The sequence below is a fragment of the Amblyomma maculatum genome, chromosome 3 (assembly GCF_055883805.1).
Source record: "Amblyomma maculatum isolate TAMU_Amacu chromosome 3, ASM5588380v1, whole genome shotgun sequence".
NCBI classification, from domain to species: Eukaryota; Metazoa; Arthropoda; class Arachnida; order Ixodida; family Ixodidae; genus Amblyomma; species Amblyomma maculatum.
Genome location: NC_139346.1, coordinates 185,200,306 through 185,218,814, shown reverse-complemented (window position 1 = coordinate 185,218,814; position 18,509 = coordinate 185,200,306).

Below are 18,509 nucleotides of genomic sequence, written 5' to 3'. Positions count from 1 at the left end.
ATTAACGCCTGTATACTGTTTGTGACGTCAGAAACTCAGTGTTGCCCGCAGAAATACTCTCAACTTAACCCATGAAAACGGTATATTTTAAAGCCGTATTGCGCGTGAACGGATTATCGTACGGCACCCAAATTTTGTAGAATGCGTCAGGACGGAGAGAAGAACCTGTGGTAAAAGTTTCACTACAATATTCGAATGTCAAAAAACCACCGGAGTTGCCGTTTAATATGGGGGTAACCTATTTTAGTGTGTGCTTGCGCACTCACGAAAAGACGGTTTCTATAGTTAACATCCGAAATCGACTCACGCTATGATGGACGACGCGTAGTGGAGAGCCCCGGAACTTTCGGCCACCTGAGGTGCTTTAGGGTTCACTGGACGCGCTAAGGTTTCCCGCAGGAAGCGTTTTGTGAAATGACATTCATGCAAATTCATGCCGACTATATATGCATAGTCCAGCAGGACCAGCACAAACAACAGCGGGCATACTTGAGGGTGTTCTTCCCTCTATATATTTGGATACAGGCCAAGACAAAAACGGCAAACAGCCCTCATAGGACCCCCCTCCAGCCAGCTGCATCGCTCTAAATGTGTGACGTCGCGGCACACACGGGAAAAGAAAAAAATAAACGGGAAAACGTGTTCTTTCGCGCTCACGGTCTCGCGGACTTTTGGTGTCGCGCAGCGATGATTACCTTGTGGGCGCCTCCATGGCGGAAAAAAAGATGCAGTCGGAAGCGCAGAACAACGAAGCGATTTTGTGAAAACTCGACAATGCTGAAATTCACCATCAGAATGCATCGTTTTACCTGTTGTATACTCTCATGAGCAACCTACTATGGATGGAATTGAGTAAAAATATGTATTTTTGCTGTAACTCACGAAGCCTTTAGGAACTATTTGCCAGCACGGACGCACTCGAAAAAACCACGTTCCAAGCGCTGCTCGTATAGGTAGTGCAAGGCGGTCGTTGACGTCATTTTATAGCTCGACAGCTATTGGTTGGAGGGGGGTCCTTTGATAGCTGGATGCCGTTGTTTTTTTGACCTGTAGCTGACTACAGAATCCTTCGTACACACGTGGCGAACATCTGCCCACGCAAGAAGTCTCAACGAGCACCTGGAAAGTGCGTCGTTATATCAGTTCTAGCGAAAAAAAAACAGCATTTGTGGCCTGCTATATATAAGGCCCTATTTTGAATTAAAAAATATATTCTACTGCCTTTAGACTATGCAAGGGAGGTTATGCAAACGTTAAAACTGTATATCCCCCTTTCTTATCTTGGGAGAATAGCCGTTATCTCAGGAGCTCTGAGATATAAGGAGCGCGCAGATGCCGAAAAGTGACTACAAATAAGCGACGCCGGCTGGATCGAATCCACATTTGTCAGCTTCCGCTTATAGCCGCCTCTCAGAGCCCATCTGTTCTCCACTTCCATTCAACAGCCAGGCACGACTGTAAAAAACAAGTAAAGGAAAGAATGCATTCTATTCAAGGCCTCTTACACAACTCTGCGTGTCGCTCGAGCTTTAAAAATGCTGCCTATGATAGCCTATCAACGCGTAAAGCGACATCGATATGTATTCCTCTGACACTACGCACGCGTTGGAGGAAAGTGACGAAGGGTGCATAAAATCTTTTCGCCAAACCGAGCCTACGCGCCAGAGATGGGTGCGATAACGATTCCACAATTTGTTGAGCCCCCTGCGGCAACATGCATGCTCTATAGCATACATATAGTCTGCAAGTTCTACCGCTTTTTTTTTTTTTTTTTTTGTGCTCTCGGAAATATAACCTGAATACTGCATTTACTCGATTCTAATCCCCCCCCCCACCCCCCTTTTTTCTTTCTTTCACTATCGCGGTTACCACTGTGAGGGCGGACGGAGTAAAGGAGGAGAGAGAGAGAGAGAGAGAGAGAGAGAGAGAGGGGGGGGGGGGGGGTTGCAAGTGGTATATGTGATTTGGGCAAACCCGCGTCACAGCATATAGTATATCAGTGTATTAACAGGTTGTGCCCTCCTTGCTAATCCGGGCTTGTTCGGATTGCCTGATGCAGAGTACCGCTGGTACCGCCTTGCTCGACGACTATTCGAAGTAAGTGAATAAAGGGCGCATATAAGTTCCGTTGCGAATGGCTCCAAAGAGACCAACGAAGAACGCCGCCGACGAATTGACACAAGGAACGCACGAGCCCATGGGAAGCGCTCCAGAGTGCTCTGCACGATATTCCATGTTTAGCTATACGCTAGATAGTTTGCCAGTTCTTATAACCTATTTATTCCTTCATTATTTCCTTTATTCTATTTTTCTTCATTCCGTCCTTGCAAATCCTCTGCGCACTCAGCCCTGCGCAACGCAACTAGACTAGGTTGTTAATTTAAACAGCGCGAACACGAAGACAAAGGACAAGATAAAAGAAAGCCACAGCGCTTGTACTGTGGCTTCTTTCATCTTGTCCTTTGTCTTCGTGTTCGCGCTGTTTAAATTAATAATGAATATGTACCAACTCGCCCAACAAAGTATCTTGATAGACTAGGTTGGCCATGCCAGAGTCGGGCTCCTCTTACTCGATGAGCCCGGAACACATCGCGACATCGGTGCCGATGAACGGGAAAGCCGCTCGATGAGAGCCGGCGAATGAAATGCGAATCGCAATTGGTGCGGCCACAGACGTCTGTCGCCCCATCTGTCGCACGCATACGCCCCTTTCGTAAATGGAGCAGAGAACCGGAAGGGCGAGTCTGCACTAATGGACGTGATTACATGCAGCTCATGCAGCGAGGGATGGGAGCACAATAGGAGCACAACGTGTTATAGAATTCAGAATATATCCACATATAAGCGATCTTCATGTAAGCCAATAAAAGAAAAACGAAATTTATAACTCTTACGCCCCGGTTGTTGTTTATATACAACGCTGAAAATTGGGCAGGTAAGTACTTCAGTTTTTCTTATATTTCATTCAAGTTCTGCTTTTTGGACTGAATGTTATGGTCACAGCTGGACTTTATCTTATCCCAAGCCTCTCTAAAGGGATCAGGCAAAAGTTCTGAGGTATAGCTTATGGACTTTGCATTCTCAGGTCATTTAGTCGAAGTTTTCTCGTGTGAGTGTAAACCTGTAAGGTATTCTCGAACTTAATTCCTGAGAAAATTCAGTGCGGCTACACCGGAAAGCTACAGAGTTTTTTGTTGTTGTTTTTTTTTTTTTCATCAAGAAACTTCATATTTGGATAACAATGTGTCTGTTCTGCCGGGGCTCGAACCCGGATCACTACCCGTCCGGGGCAGTAGCTCTATCAATTGAGCTAACCAGGACGGCCAGCACTCAGGTGGTATAGGCGAGACAGAACTAATCAACAACGCGAAATAATAATGGTGTCGGTCGAATATTTAGCAGAACCCACCAAGGTAAGGTAGACTTGTCATAAGAGAGCAATTACCCCTGAGCACTCACTCAAGCGCAAGATACGGAAGGCTATACAGTTTCCAGAAAGAGAGAGAGAGAGAGAGAGAGAGAGAGAGAGAGAGAGAGAGAGAGGTGGAGTAGACTCGTAATAAGGGAGCAACTAAGGATTCATTGTTTAGCTGCCCACCCCAAAGCAGCTGAACAATGTGCGCCAGCCGCACCTAGCCGCAACAAAAACGATGCTTACGGTGCACAACAGCCATAGATATGTGTAATTGCTCACAGAAGCTCATCAGGCAGATTTGATTGGCTTATTTGAGATTTTTTTCTTTTCTTTTTTTTTTTTAGAATAATTCGGTTCTGTTATTTTTGTGCCTGCTGCTTGCTGTGTCTACGCAGAGTAAAATTGAAGTTTCATTGCAGCATCGTGTTTGCAAAATGTTTCATAGCCATATATTGCATTCTTTGTAAAACAATTCTGAACAAAGAAAGCAGCAACGCAACACAGTACAAAGAAAAACAAAAGAAAAAGAAGTGCTTAGTCGGAATCTTTTTATCACAGCGATTCGCTCTCGTATGATTCCGAATCAAAGGTATACTGATTTATACGCAGTAAAAACGAGCACGACTGCTACAAACTATTTCAGAGCTGTTTGAAAGCAAGTCCAGTAGCGGACGGACAGGGGTTGTCCGCTGGACATGCAGGTTTGGACATCCGCTTTCGTACGTATTAACTCCGGCGGATTGTTCGGATCTTGGGCGTACGTATATTGCCACCTGGAAGTCAGCTTTTAATAGCGGCTAACCCATTCGTTTCTTAAGGCTGACTGGATAAAAATGGTCAGTGCCTGCAACTGCAACATCAGCAGCCGACCTGGCCTGCACGAGTATAGACTAGAGCACGCAGGGAGGGTAAATTGAACGCCGCCATTTTAAGAGCTCTGTAGCGCCTCTGTCGGCGGCGAAGCGAAACGACGGCTCTGAATTGCCAAAGCGAGGCGGTCTCACATATACGCCGCTCACGGGCTTTACGTTTCTTTGAAGGTTTTCGCGACTCGGTGCTCGTAATATTGTATAATGTTCATTTCAGCCCTCACGGTAGACTGTCTCGCACATCTTTAGTGCACGGGCAGATTCATATTATTTTGTGTTATTTTTGGTGGCCTCATCATACTACATCTCTTGCACATATCGCGATGGCGGGGGCATGCAAAACGTCCGAAGTGGAGCGGATATCCGTGGCCACCTCGTTTGGCAGTCCAGAGCCATCGTTTCACTGCGGCGCCTATAAGTGGCGCTGCAGTAATTTACCCTCCGTGCCCTGGTGCGTGAGTCAGTCTTGCTCAAATCTTGTTCAAATTTATAACCACACGACAAAGCCCTTAAGGCAAGGGTGCAGTCTTTTACAGGTACGGACACAATCAATCAATCAATCACACAAAGAAACAATCCGCCCAAGACCTTTATTTGTATGACGTTCGATAAAAAGAGCCTCTACCAAATAGTACACCCCCTTGAGAGTTACAGCGAAAGTATTAATTTGCACTGAGTAAGTATCCATCACTGTTCAATCTCATGCTGTCTGAGAATATCGATATGATACTCTTTTCTGCACAGTGCTGTTCGTTCGACAACAACAACAAAAAAGTCATTTTTTTTTTTTTAATGGGAGTCAAAAAAGAAATCCCGCTGATCGAACCACCACGACGTATACAGTCGTGAGCAAAAGTGGTATACTCAACGCGCTGAGAGAAAACTGCCCACCAGATTTTGCTGACAGAGAAACAGTTATTTCTAAGATACGCATTACGTATCCTCCTTGATATATTTGCCATCTTATCCAAGCAATTTTGTGTGGCACATTTTTTTATAGTGAAAAAAAAAATGCAGTCGTTGCGGTTTGCGTGGAGATGGCATTCTCGAGGCATTGCAGATGAAGCTATGTGATGTTAAGAAGATAGTGAGAGACCGGAAAGCGTGGCGTGACATGGTCCATAGGGTCACGAAGAGTCGGACACGACTGAGCGCCTGAACTGACTGAACTGATACCACTTTTGCTCACGGGTGTACATGGACAGAGTAGCACTGATGTGATCCCCGTTATATTGAAAGCAATAGCGGTGTATATAGCTGCGCCTCTGAGATCCGCGCAATCGATGTCGACCGGCCATATCTTTCTCACTAATTTGGCACAATATGTCATATCAGCACCAGCAAATTTTAATTTCTCTTCTGCCTCTTTTTAAATATGCATCCTCTGTTCGTGGTTCACAAACAAAGTCTCCAGATTATACATATAATCCAAAGTCTCCAGATTATATACATTTCCCATAAACGAGACCATATCCGTAAAACACGCGAAATTGCCTGTCGGACATTTGTATTTAAATCAGCTTTTTTCCCACGTACAATAAGTGAATGGAACAGCCTCCCAAATGCAATAGTTTCATTAGATGACAACAGGCTCCCAGCAGCTCTTAAAACACATTTACGGGGACTAACTGATGCATCACTGTGCCATGCACCATAAACTATTGACTGCTCTTCTTATCAACAGAGAGATTTTGCATGCTACTTTTCCGCTATATATGTATTTTAACTCTTTTATGACTTGCAGAGCATTTCCCAAGTGTGTTATACTGTTCTTAGCTGAATTGTTGCTAGGTCTTTTTTTTTTTTTATGAATGTACTGTACATCTATTTCCAGTGCTTTTGCCTCTCCATTTGCGTACCCCCGTACTCTAATATGCCCAGTGAGGCGATTTGTACGTACTCAAATAAATAAGTAAAAAGTTCGAAAAAAAAAAAAAAAGATGCTGCTGTCCTACGGAACATGAGTGAGCACATTCGTTGCTCCTGCAAGGTCTAACAAAAAAAAAATGGAAACAAGTTGTGGAAGCATGTCCAGAAGAGAAGCAAGATGCATTTACCCACCGCAAGCTGTCATGCATGCTTCTGAAAAGTATAAGGCGCAGAACTGCGTGCTGCTACCGTGTAGACCGCGACCTACGCGCTTCACTTGTATATAAAATGCTTCCATACAATCCGCGAAGGAGTTTGCATTTCTCAGCCGCGGCTCCTTATCCCGCGTTTAAAAGGGCGGTCGATAGCTTGCGCCGGAGAGCGTTCCGGCGCCGGACTGCTCGATAAAGCGCGGTGAGTTATAGGGGGCAATCCGGGCGCGTCGCGACACACGGGACGCCCTCGAGCAGAGATATAAGGTCACCCTCCTCTATAGCTGCGATTGTGGCGTATTCGAAGACGCCGACGGCTACAGAGAGAGCTCCACAGTGCCGGCCCACTCAATACCTTCCTTTCGGGTCTATCGCTGCTCTGCCCATCTCAGTTTGTGAGGCTCTCTCGCTGACTGCAGCCGGAGTAAAAAGGGCGGAGTATGAGTGGGAGGGGGGGGGGGGGTGGGGGGGAGTTATATTGGAGTTCAAATTTGCCAGATAGCAGCACTCGGCAGTTTGTCGCCAACGCCAATTTATAGCGGCGCGACCTCGGCAACCCTCCAGTCAGTGTCCTTTCGGGATCCTATACAGCTGAGTCTACGCATATCGTGAACGAGGTTCATTTAAGAGGCTCTATAATCGCCAGGAAGCTTTTAGAGTGAGACAATGAACCGGCACTCGGAGCTACACATGCGGCGAAGGAACCCACAAAGCGGAAAGGGAGAAGCCGCGGATATCACGGGCGGGGATAGCACAAAGCGGCGACCGCTGATTACCTATCGATTTCGCAGGCCCCCTTATGCCAAAAAGAGAGAAAAAAAAAATACAAGGAGGAGTAGAGCCAGGTGGTCAAAGGAACTGAGCCATAGGCGGTTGCCGCTTTGTGGAGATTCGTTCATGGCATGAGGCTGAATATAACATTATTAGATAACATTATTAGACAGCGAAATATGGCGGGTTATGAATAGTGAGAAGTGGACGGATGATGAATGAGATGTCAGAGAAAATATTGCCGATCCGGGCAGTGTATCTTAAATGGTGACCACTGGGGGTAGTTGGCGCGAATCGAACATATTGAACCGGCGAAAGACGCAAAAACAAAACAAAAGCAGTACACGGAACCAGCGCTGTCCCATGTACTTCTTTTCTTTTGTTTTTGTGTCTCTACAACATGTTCTGTTTCGAAGTTTGTAATCATTCACAGGCAACCTCAAACTCGAACGATCCAACGTTGTTCCCTCGTGATAAGCATGCGCCCACGAGGAGGTGTTGCTAAAACGTATACCTGAAAATTGTCAGTAAACCTGTGTCTTCTTATTTTATTTCGCCACTGTTTACACGGGCTTTGTAACTGCACATGCATAAATACAAGCATCAGTTCAAAGTATTTACCTCAATATACGGCAAAAAAAAAAAAAAGAAAGCTTAAAATGGCTGCTAAAGTTTCGTATGAGAGAGTATATAGTAATCGTCCTTAGAATTTCCTAGTATTTTTTTTTCTTCCGAGCCGATAACAGATCATTTTCGATGAGGGTGGTCTATTTGTAAATAGGACGCGATTGACTACACATAGCAGCCATTTTCCCTCATTTTCCATATGCAGACATGCCGTGCACCGAGTCTTATATATATACATGTGTGTGTGTGTGTGTGTGTGTGTGTGTGTGTGTGTGTGTGTGTGTGTGTGTGTGTGTGTGTGTGTGTGTGTGTGTGTGTGTGTGTGTGTGTGTGTGTGTGTGTGTGTGTGTGTGTGTGTGTGTGTGTGTGTGTGTGTGTGTGTGTGTGTGTGTGTGTGTGCGCGTGCGTGCGTGCGTGCGTGCGTGCGTGCGTGCGTGCGTGTGTGTGTGTGTGTGTGTGTGTGTGTGTGTGTGTGTGTGTGTGTGTGTGTGTGTGTGTGTGTGTGTGTGTGTGTGTGTGTGTGTGTGTGTGTGTGTGTGTGTGTGTGTACGCAGCTAGCCGTAAAGGTGTTTCCAGCCCACTATGACTTACGCCGCCCTATTTATAGGTTTTCAGAAATGTTGTCACGTGCCCAGCTGTTAGTTTAAATCATTCGCCAAGTTCGTACAATCAGTTTCATCGTAGAGAGCACGGCACAGAAAAGCGAATTTCGTTATTTCGGACGCGTCTCAGTGCTTTAATGTGGCGCCAAAGTCACCAGGAAGTTTCTTTTTTTCTTTTTATTGTGCCATATGTGACGAACAATTACTACCCAGAAATGTAACTTTTTCTTAGAGTGTAGTTCTTGTTGCCCCCAACGACGTATGATGGGCTGGCGTCGCTGATTGTTGAGGCATGAAGGTATCAAAATTGTCAACACTATACCGAAGGAGAACGCAATTGGGGCGCAAGCGGGTGGTACGTGCCCTCTCCCAGTCGTGCGGCCGGCTTTCTCTGAACATTAGGTAAAATCATTAAGGGCACAAGCTGAAGCGCCTGTCACATGCTTCGTGCCGCCATTTTTATTGGCCGAAAAAGATGCAGGTGCCACAGCACGTGATATCGTAGATACATCGCATTCTGATGGAGTTGTGTGCTCAAAGACCCGCGGACTGACGCTGTCGACCTCTCAAAAACCGAATTAGATGTCATCGTGTTGCTACCCAAAGAACCAATAAAAATGTATAAACACAACCTCTTGAATTAACTCATGGACCTCTTGTGGATCTTCCCCAATCGGTTTTGAAGCCCGCACCTCGAAGCCTTTTTATATTCTCAATTGTTAGCTCATAAGTTTGGAAAAGAAGGCGGTCATCTACATCACTGTAAACCAAAATATGCTCTTAAGGGTGGATATCGGCGTCTATACCCAACACCCTTAACCCTTCAAAAAAGGGTAAGCTGGCTCGAGAGCACTGCACCTGAAGAACTGGCCGCACCACGCCCATACTAACTGTGCAAGGAAGCCCGCTTGACGACTGTGTAGATCATCGGGATCCTATCATGAAATGATATTATCATTGTTCCTCGAATTCATACTAGAGTTTTCGGACGAGTTGCGCGTTTTTAAATCGTCAACATTGCGCAACGTAAGTACTGCTCTTTCTCTGTATATTTCGCACCACTTAATTTGTAAGTTGTCATATGCCTGCTGACCCTCACTCACCCTGTCTGCAAAGAAACGAATTCACCCATCTAACTGAGTGTTCGCTGAATTCCGTATCAGCGCATGGCGCATCCAAGCAGAAATAATTGCCCCGAAATTAAAAGCAGCATCAAATATGACTGAGTAACTGAAACTAGCATCGTTTTTCTTTAGACGCTCGAGTGAACAGCGAAACTGTCGAGAACTATAGAGGAGCAGACCGCGAAACCAAGCAACAAAAATGAAGTGATCTACTGAATAAAAACTGCGGGGGAGGAATTCCATTCGCACGCACACAAATGGAGTAGCGTAGAAATGTGTCACTACGCGAGTTCTCTTTCTTTCACTCCTGCGACAATAACAAACAGTGCAAAAGAGAGAGAGAGAGAGAGAGAACAGGCGAAAAAGAACACTTGGGGCCCGTATGGGCTCTTTATACGTGCCATCTTAAGTGCTGCTCATATCGCTTGTGAACGACATTAGCCCTCACGGCGTCAAGTCACGTGGTCGAAGCGACGCCGTGCGGCGGATATAAGACCCTAATTTGAAATGGCGGAAGGCGGGAGAGAAGGAAAGGGAGCTGGAAATGGAAAGAAGCGCGGTCTTTCAGCACAAATGCCTTCGCCAACGAACGCGCACACACAAAAAAGAACCCCAAAAACCCACACTTAATATAAACTCGTACAAGCTGCGGTTGGCCCTTTATGACTCTTTATCGACAGCCAAGAGCCCGCTTATGCCGCGTCGTTCGTGCTTTATATTCCGATAGAGTACACAGCCGTTCGAACAGGCCAACAACGCAGCTCGTCCCTGGACGGCGCGCGCGCCTCAGAGAGGAGTTGTAGATGCCTCGAAGAAAAAGAAAGAAAAAAAAAAAAGCGGAATAAAGGAGAAAAAAGCAAAGCGAAGGGGAAACCGAACAGCGCGCGCTGTTATCGGCTCACCTGGGCGAGTCGAAGACAGCGGTCCATCGACTTCGGCAGCTTGACCGAACAACGTCACCCCCTCCCCCTCACTTCCCGCCTCTCCCCCTTTCCTCCCTCCCGCCTGGATCCTTCTGGCCGAACACGAATCTTGCCGCCGAGAACCGCCACGAACGCGGCAGACGCACGTACAGACAGCCCGAACCCAAGTCGTTGCCGACTGGAAGGCACTTATCCGATGAGGCGCCTGTGGTCATTTGGCGGCGGCCGGCATTGGCAGTGGTTGTGGTGCTGGTAGTATATAGTGCCGGTGCTGGCGTGGGTCACATGCTTCGAGCGTTGCTGGATGTGCGCCGCCGATGCCACCGATGCATGCATCGGCAGGTCTTCCTCCGTCGTTTCATACAACGCCCCCCCCCCCCCCCCCCCCCCAAAAAAAAAAAAAAAGAAAAAAGAAAAAAAAAAAAAACAGAGGAGACACAGACAACCAGCGTGCTGCACCGTCCACTGATAGGAGACGATCGGGGAGGATATGCCACTTGCTTTCGGTTTTGTGCGAGCGTTTTATAGTGCCGCGTTGTTTCTGCTGCCGTCCTGTTTTTGATGATGGTGGTATTTGTGCGAGGCTTTTGGTGGTGCGTTGCCGCCGCCGCTTTTGCCGGACCTGCGCGGCAGTTATACGAGCTTCATATACCTGACGCCGCCGTTCGACGCACACGACGTCGCGAGATGGATGTGGAATTTGGAAGTGGAAAAGGCGGTGCGAAGGACGTGAAAAGGCAAACAAATTTGGGTTCTTATTTTTCTTCACTGGCCCGGATCAGCGCGGAACTATACGATAAGACAGCCGACGGAAAGCGAAGCGGCGACGTTTAGCTATAGGCGAAACCAGAGTGGCGGGTCAGGAGAATTAAGAAAAAAGAGAAAGAAATTCGGGAACTTAAAATCACGAAATAAGGCGCGCATATAAACAAAATGAGAAAGGGAAATAAGCCTCGCGTTAGAAGTGACGCCGAGGCGATAAGTTGGGAAAAAGCATTTGGGGCTCCCCGAGAGGTGGCGCTCTATGGAGGCTGATGTATGGAGGGTGAAATAAGGGGACAAGGTTGCAGGACTGCGAAGCACTACGTCGACGATGATGCAGCCACTTTGGGGGCTCGATAACGCTTGCTCCGTCTCAAGTAGTATAAGTGATATCACACCTGATAAAGGTGCACCTTCCCTTATCTACCGTCCGTCCTTTCAACGTTTTTTCTTTATTTTTTTTTTTTTCAAATTTTGTGGCTTCCCCGTGCGGCTGTTTACTTCTACGTGTCCTTACGCGGTACCGCCCTCAATTCCCGTTTGCCTGCCAAGAATCCTACGCACCTCTCGCGCACACTGTTTTAGTTATTGCTCACCTGCATCTGTAGGCGAAGAAGAAAAAAAATGACGAAGATGTGCGTGGAGCTTATCGGGGCGTGTGCTACCGAAGACGCCTGATCGTCGCTGAGACGCCCCCGTGCGACCTGGCGCGCACAAAGTTTTCGAAAGCGTTGCACGGCGAAATTGATCTGACAGCGAGACCATAAATACCGCGGCCGTGAGTCGCATATGTCCAACGTCCCATGACGGATTCTGCTGGGAAGATCCACGTAGCTGTGTTCTACTGTTATATAACTCGTAGCAACCCTATACCGACTGTATAGAAAGCCTCTAAATATAACACAATGAGGGAATTTTTAATCCTGCAGGTATCCACAGCTTCATTGATAATTTAGCTGAGCAATCTACGCTAACAGGCGGGAAAGCGAACCGCGTGTTAGGGGAAATGATGGCCTTAGTTTGGTCAATTAGTATGAATATTAGCGGGAGAAATGAATGTGGTATCGAGCAACTCTCGGTGCAGGCCCTAGCTATCTATATAGGCGCCAGAGCAGTGTGCTGCGGAACAGATAAATTTAATGTATTGGCTGTGCTAGTCTGTGGTCACTGGTATGCGGTGCAGTTGTCAGGGCGAATATAGTATACGCCTACGCCCTTTCGGTAAAGCGCCGTAGCCTAATTCCTTCCACCACCAACTACCTGCTCAAAAATTACGATTTGATGGCGAGACAGTGCGGTGTTTGAGCGCTATATGTAGGCACAGAGAGTGATGGCGACTTGATACAAGGGAAGCCTCATTGCTTCGCACTCGCTTAATTCGAATTCTATGTTTATTCGAAGTAATGCTTATGTTTCGTGCGGATCAGAAGTGTATACCTGTATAACGCATATATTCAAATCGAATTCGATGGTTTCGTTAAGAGCACGAAATGCCAAACTGTGGTCGACTTATGTTCAAAGGTTTATAAATAAATTCATGATACTCGACGGCAACCTACTGCAACTGTAAAATAGTTTACCGTGATCCGCCACCGTATGTTCCACTTTTCATGCCCACAACCCCTTAATGGCGACAGATGGCGCCACATACTGGTTGTCGGCACATAGACATGCTGCGTCGGGACCAATCAGCTTGTGCGCCCCGCCCACGCGCGGTAGAGGGTAACGGTGGGGGATCGCAGATCACGGTAAGCTAAATCTCGCTATTATAGTAGTAGTACTCCGTGGCTGATGGAAGTATTCGGGAGGATTGGTGTAAAATCACGCAGCAACAACTTCCCCTGTGATCAGCCCTGGTCCTTTCCAATGGAGATATTTCATACGAGAATGTTAAAATCCGTATTTTTAACAAAAATAAATCCAATAAATGCATGGTTAAAAATAGGGCAGCCCCCCACCCCTCCCCATTCCCAGCCCACCCACCCAAACACTGCCGTTTCCAAGAACGACTTATAAACACATCATTGCCTGTGGACTCCTGGACCAACTGGGGACCGCCCTAGAACTTTACTATACTTTTTTTATCGAATAAAGTTGATTCCATCCATCCTGCAATAGGTTTCTTATAAACACATCATTGCCTGTGGACTCCTGGACCAACTGGGGACCGCCCTAGAACTTTACTATACTTTTTTTTTATCGAATAAAGTTTATTCCATCCATCCTGCAATAGGTTTCTTATAAACACATCATTGCCTGTGGACTCCTGGACCAACTGGGGACCGCCCTAGAACTTTACTATACTTTTTTTTATCGAATAAAGTTGATTCCATTCATCCTGCAATACGTTTAGAGACGTTTGTTTTCAAGTAAAACCCGATTTTACCCGGTTTTAATTTTGCACCCCGAATGTATTCCTAAAGAATCGCAGGTAAAACCAGATTTTTTTCGATTGCTGCACCAGCTGTACCTATACAGAACTGCGGAGCGCTTGTTGTCGTCATAGAAATCTGTAGCTCATTAACAAATTTTGCTGAAAGCTCGTATGAAAGTACCAAAGCAGAAGGCATTCAAGAGATACTTTCTAAAAAAACAAAAATATTTATGCGAAGGCATTCTTAAAGAAGAATGCAACTGAACCGCTTTTAGATGTCCAGAAAGCGGACATTATCTGATGCCAAGCTTCGATCACCTCGTAAACGTCAAGCTACAGCAGACTGTCAATGAGCTTTCCACGATGATCGGTAAAAGCGATCGGGTAAAAAGGGCTCTGTTTATATTACCTATGGGCAGTTCCACATTAGTAAAAACTTGTGAGAGTTTTGCGCGATCAATCTCGACAAAATGGTACATCACTCTGAAACGGAACGTCTTAGACGAAAAAATAAATAAAGACCAGTTAACAATGTGAAAACTGGGTGCCTTACTCGATCCATTCCAGAAACGGCTGCTGACAGCTAATGGCAGCTGTGACGTTATGCGAACGCTCTCTCAAGGTACAGCTATAGAATCAATATGAAAGGGAACACGGGAGCGCGTGGATTTTGCACTTTGCAAAGCGGTGCCACCAACACAAGACGAGAATGGGGGGCACCAAGGGTATCCTCGAGAAGAGCAGCCGACCAAGCTTACTTTGGATAAGTCTTTACCACTGATTCTTATCACCTGTCAGTGACAGCACATTTGAAAGCGTGGAGGCCACGGGCTCCCGTGTTCCCTTTCATATTGCTTCCAGCTGTATACCTACAAAGACCAGACAAGTCTCGGATGGAAACCAAAATGTTGCGCATGCAGGACGTGTAGAACATCGACGACCATCTCACGTGAATAAAATGTTTCTTGTCCAAAAAATGACCGTTGCACATCACTACGAGTTATAATTGCGACACGCCGAATTATGAAATGCGTTTTTGAAAGCAGCCCAACATATAACTCTATTTGTTTTCCGCCGATTTGGGCAAATCAAACAAACGATAAGGTTGTAAATTTAGCCCGATAAAACCAAAATTTCGGAGTGTTTCCAAGAAAAACTCGATTTCTCCCCTATTATCAAGTCGAAAAATAACGCCCGATTTTTACCTCCCGAATTTCAAAAAAATATAAAACCTGAAAACGAATAACGCTAAATATGTCCATCCTACAACATTTTCTACTGAGTTTCAGTTCCTCACCTCATTGCCGTCTGGAAGAAAGCGCACCGTGGAAAAACAACGGGCGCGCGAGTCCATCGAAGTAAATCTAGCCGCTGACAGGTGGCTCGCGCCATCTGTGAGCTGCATTGGAAGATGCGTGCACGTTCTGCCCAGCGGTTCACAAAAATTGCATTCATCCAGAATCTGGCGAGGCCGTTTTCTTTGTGCGAGCTCATATCTCTGGCTATTAGAATACTAGAGGAAGCTTGATATGAAGCTTCCATTGTCATATAATCCTGCCCAGAATTAATTCAACGTGTCAACTAAATCTTGATAAAACTTCGGCGAATCAAGACCAGCCGAAAAGTTATGAAATGCACCTTACCGCTTATATATATTTTTCAATCCCCTTCTTTTATTTATTTTTTATTATTTGGTCGTTGTGGAGAAAATAGCACATTCCATTTAGCTTCATGCCTGCAGCCTCAGCGCACAAACTTGACGCAGCGTCCTGGACATCTAAGGAAATAAAAGAATAAAGAAGTCCGGCTTAAATCGCAGGCGAAATATCTTATTGCGTTGTTTTCGTTTCTTTAAAGTGAAATCCGGAATTAAAGTTGGTTGATTTGGTTGGTTTGTGGGGTTTAACGTCGCAAAGTGACTCGGGCTATGAGAGACGCCGTAGTGGAGGGCTCCGGAAATTTCGACCACCTGGGGTTCTTTAATATGCAGTGACATCGCACTGAACACGGGCGCCTGTGTCTGTGCGTATGTGTAGAAGTGAACACGAGTGAGAGAGGTTACAACATAAATAACCACCGTGTTTCTTACTACCAGCTTCCGCTCATTTGAAATGCAGGCTTAACTATTAACCACCACAGCTATTGCCGTTGCAGAACTTTAGTTAGATCCTCTACGCAACACGCGAGAAAAAGAAAGATGAAGAGAGAGAGAGAGAGAGAACAAACGAAAGAATGGGTAAGCACCGCAGAATGTGCCCCTTTTGCATTCCGACCATCGCTTCGAAAAAAAAAAAAGAAAAAAAAAAAGCTCCTCATATTGAATTTTCTCTAATGCGGACCGAGACCGTAAAATGAAGCAGCGGCGTCCAGCACAGCGCCGCGGCACTTGTCTTCATGCAAATGAAACCAGAATGCGCGCGAGAAACTGAGTCCTGCAAGAAAGAAAAGAAGGAAGAGAGAAGGAAAGGGGACGACGGCAGCATGTATATAAGCTTCTTGATTTCCTTCGCGAAAAGGGCGCCGTGTCAGACCGCGTACAGAGGGACTTTTCTTCCGACTCTCGCGTACTTTGCAGTTATTCTCCTTCTTTTTTGCTCTCTTTCAGTACTAGGAAGCGCCATCCATCACTTTGTTAGCCACGGTGTGCATCGAAGAGTCAAACGTGCGTGGTATAGAGACCGCGGTTTAAATTCGCAGCTAGGGCGAATGCATAAGCGAGCGGTGCGCAGAAGTTGGCCCGGGCCAAGTTGCGTCGGAGCCAACTAGCTGCATGTAGTTTAGGGTCGCGAAGCCAGTGCCGAGAACTTGTCACCGGCCTCGCATACCAATGTTGGGGAGAGAAGCGCATAGAAAAAGAGGAAGGTGCGGTGCGTAGAGAAATGCTGTTTTGGCGTATAGATGGTGAAACGGACGTAGGGATTCGTTTCCGAGTATTGTGATGCGCATTCGGAATAGTATACGATACATTATAGAAAAGTCGGGTGTGCGGAATTAGCGCTGGGGGGGGGGGGGGGGGGGGGGGGGGGGTCTATATGCGGTTCGTGTGTCGTTTCACGAATAGGAGACGTTGGTTCAAGCGACACCATGCAAATGGCAAGTGAAACCCGTGCCTTGCTACGGACATAAGAAAACAGGGCAATAATGTTAACTTGTAAGTTCGTTAACTAATTTGTGAATTAACCTTTAACTACTACAGTTATGTGTCTGTAGTTTCAATGAAGAATTTGTAGTTATCCGTTATTAATAACCATATCGCCAGTGGTCATCACGTTCTTGAAATTGTAGAAGTTGATATGGCTATTAATAATATCCAGCTGCAAATCCCTCATTGCAAATAGACACCTAATTGTAATATATAAAAAGTTAATTATATAAATTATTAAGCATTATTCCCCTATCTTTTTCTATTCTGCGCCAACACTGGCTTAGCCTTGCCGCAAAAGCGCATTTCATTCTCAAAAAGACTATTATTAAAAAATTGGGGTCGGCTTCATTGAAACACCTGATATGTTTCAGCGAAATCTTTTAAAACTTCCTAACACTGACTCAAAATTGACAAAAAAAAAAAAATAATAATAATAATTGTGGGAATGAACTGCCTGCCACAGCGGACACAATATGCAGCAAAATTCCTATACAGCCATAACCGCTAATTAACTTTTTAATTATCGTTTATCGTAGTTGGGCGGTTAGTCCTAAAAGGGCGTTCGATTCCATGAACAAGACGATACCATATCAGTTTTTGAAAGGAAGACAAACTCACACTCATGTATACATGGCGCTAGAGCGACGTCCCCTGGTGACGTGTCGCTTTCAATGCAGCGCCCAATGAAGTTCCCTGGATTCGGCGCTTTATATATATATATATATATATATATATATATATATATATATATATATATATATATATATATATATATATATATATATATATATATATATATATATATATATATATATATATATATATATATTGCAGTGTTGATGGTGGCCACGTTCTCATTATTTTTCTTAAAGACAGCATTTATTTATTATTGATAGAGGTTTTGTGCGGCCGGACAGTTTGGGTTTAAGGATATGTTTGTGTACAAGATGGTGTTAAGGTCTGCTATGCATGGATTAGCCGCAGAAATGCATAGCGCGCTAGTTTTGTCTTATTTTGTGTGTATAGAGACTGTAGAGCGACCTGCGTGTACTAATCGGAAAGTTATCTGTAACGCATCGCGATTTCAACAGTGCGACTAACTTTAATCGCTATGACTCACAGTGAAAGAAGCGATATGAAATAATCTGGAACACTGTATGACAACACCGTGCTGATAGGCAGTGCTGTCGATTCCTTATGAAAGCTCGGCTCCCATTTTTGTTTCGTGTGAGTGACATTCTTGTTGGGGTGCCTAATCATTTCGCTGCCATACATTTCCGCACTGCAACTTTGGTTTGGTTCCCGCTGAAACGACAATCCTTGAGAACACGTTTGGGGGAAAATTTTGCGTAGGCCTTGTGAATTTTTGCAGTGACTTCTGTACACAGGAGTAAATGATATCGCATGCGATTCACTTCGAAATACCGAAGTTCACGGCAATATTGCGAAACCTTATGCAGTTGTTAACGGCATGACGGGAGAAGACGCTTATCTATTTTTTTTTTTTACGTAGACAAAAATCACCTGTCATTATACGAATGTTCCTAACTTTCGTTCCTTGTCAATGCCAAGTAGTTTTCGCTTGGTAGCTTAACCGGAATCGATATTGAACCGCGCGTCTAATCGTTCTCAGATCGCGCTCTGCTAAGAGCAGAGTCTTGGAAGACAATGAACGACTAAGATACAAAGCTAGACAAATGCAACGTGTGCGTGTGCAGAGACGAAGGGTGGTCGATGACTTTTTGTGGAGTCGCGTGCCAAGCCCCCATTGAACCGTGAGCTCGGTCTCTCCAGCCGCATGAGAAGCGTGTATACC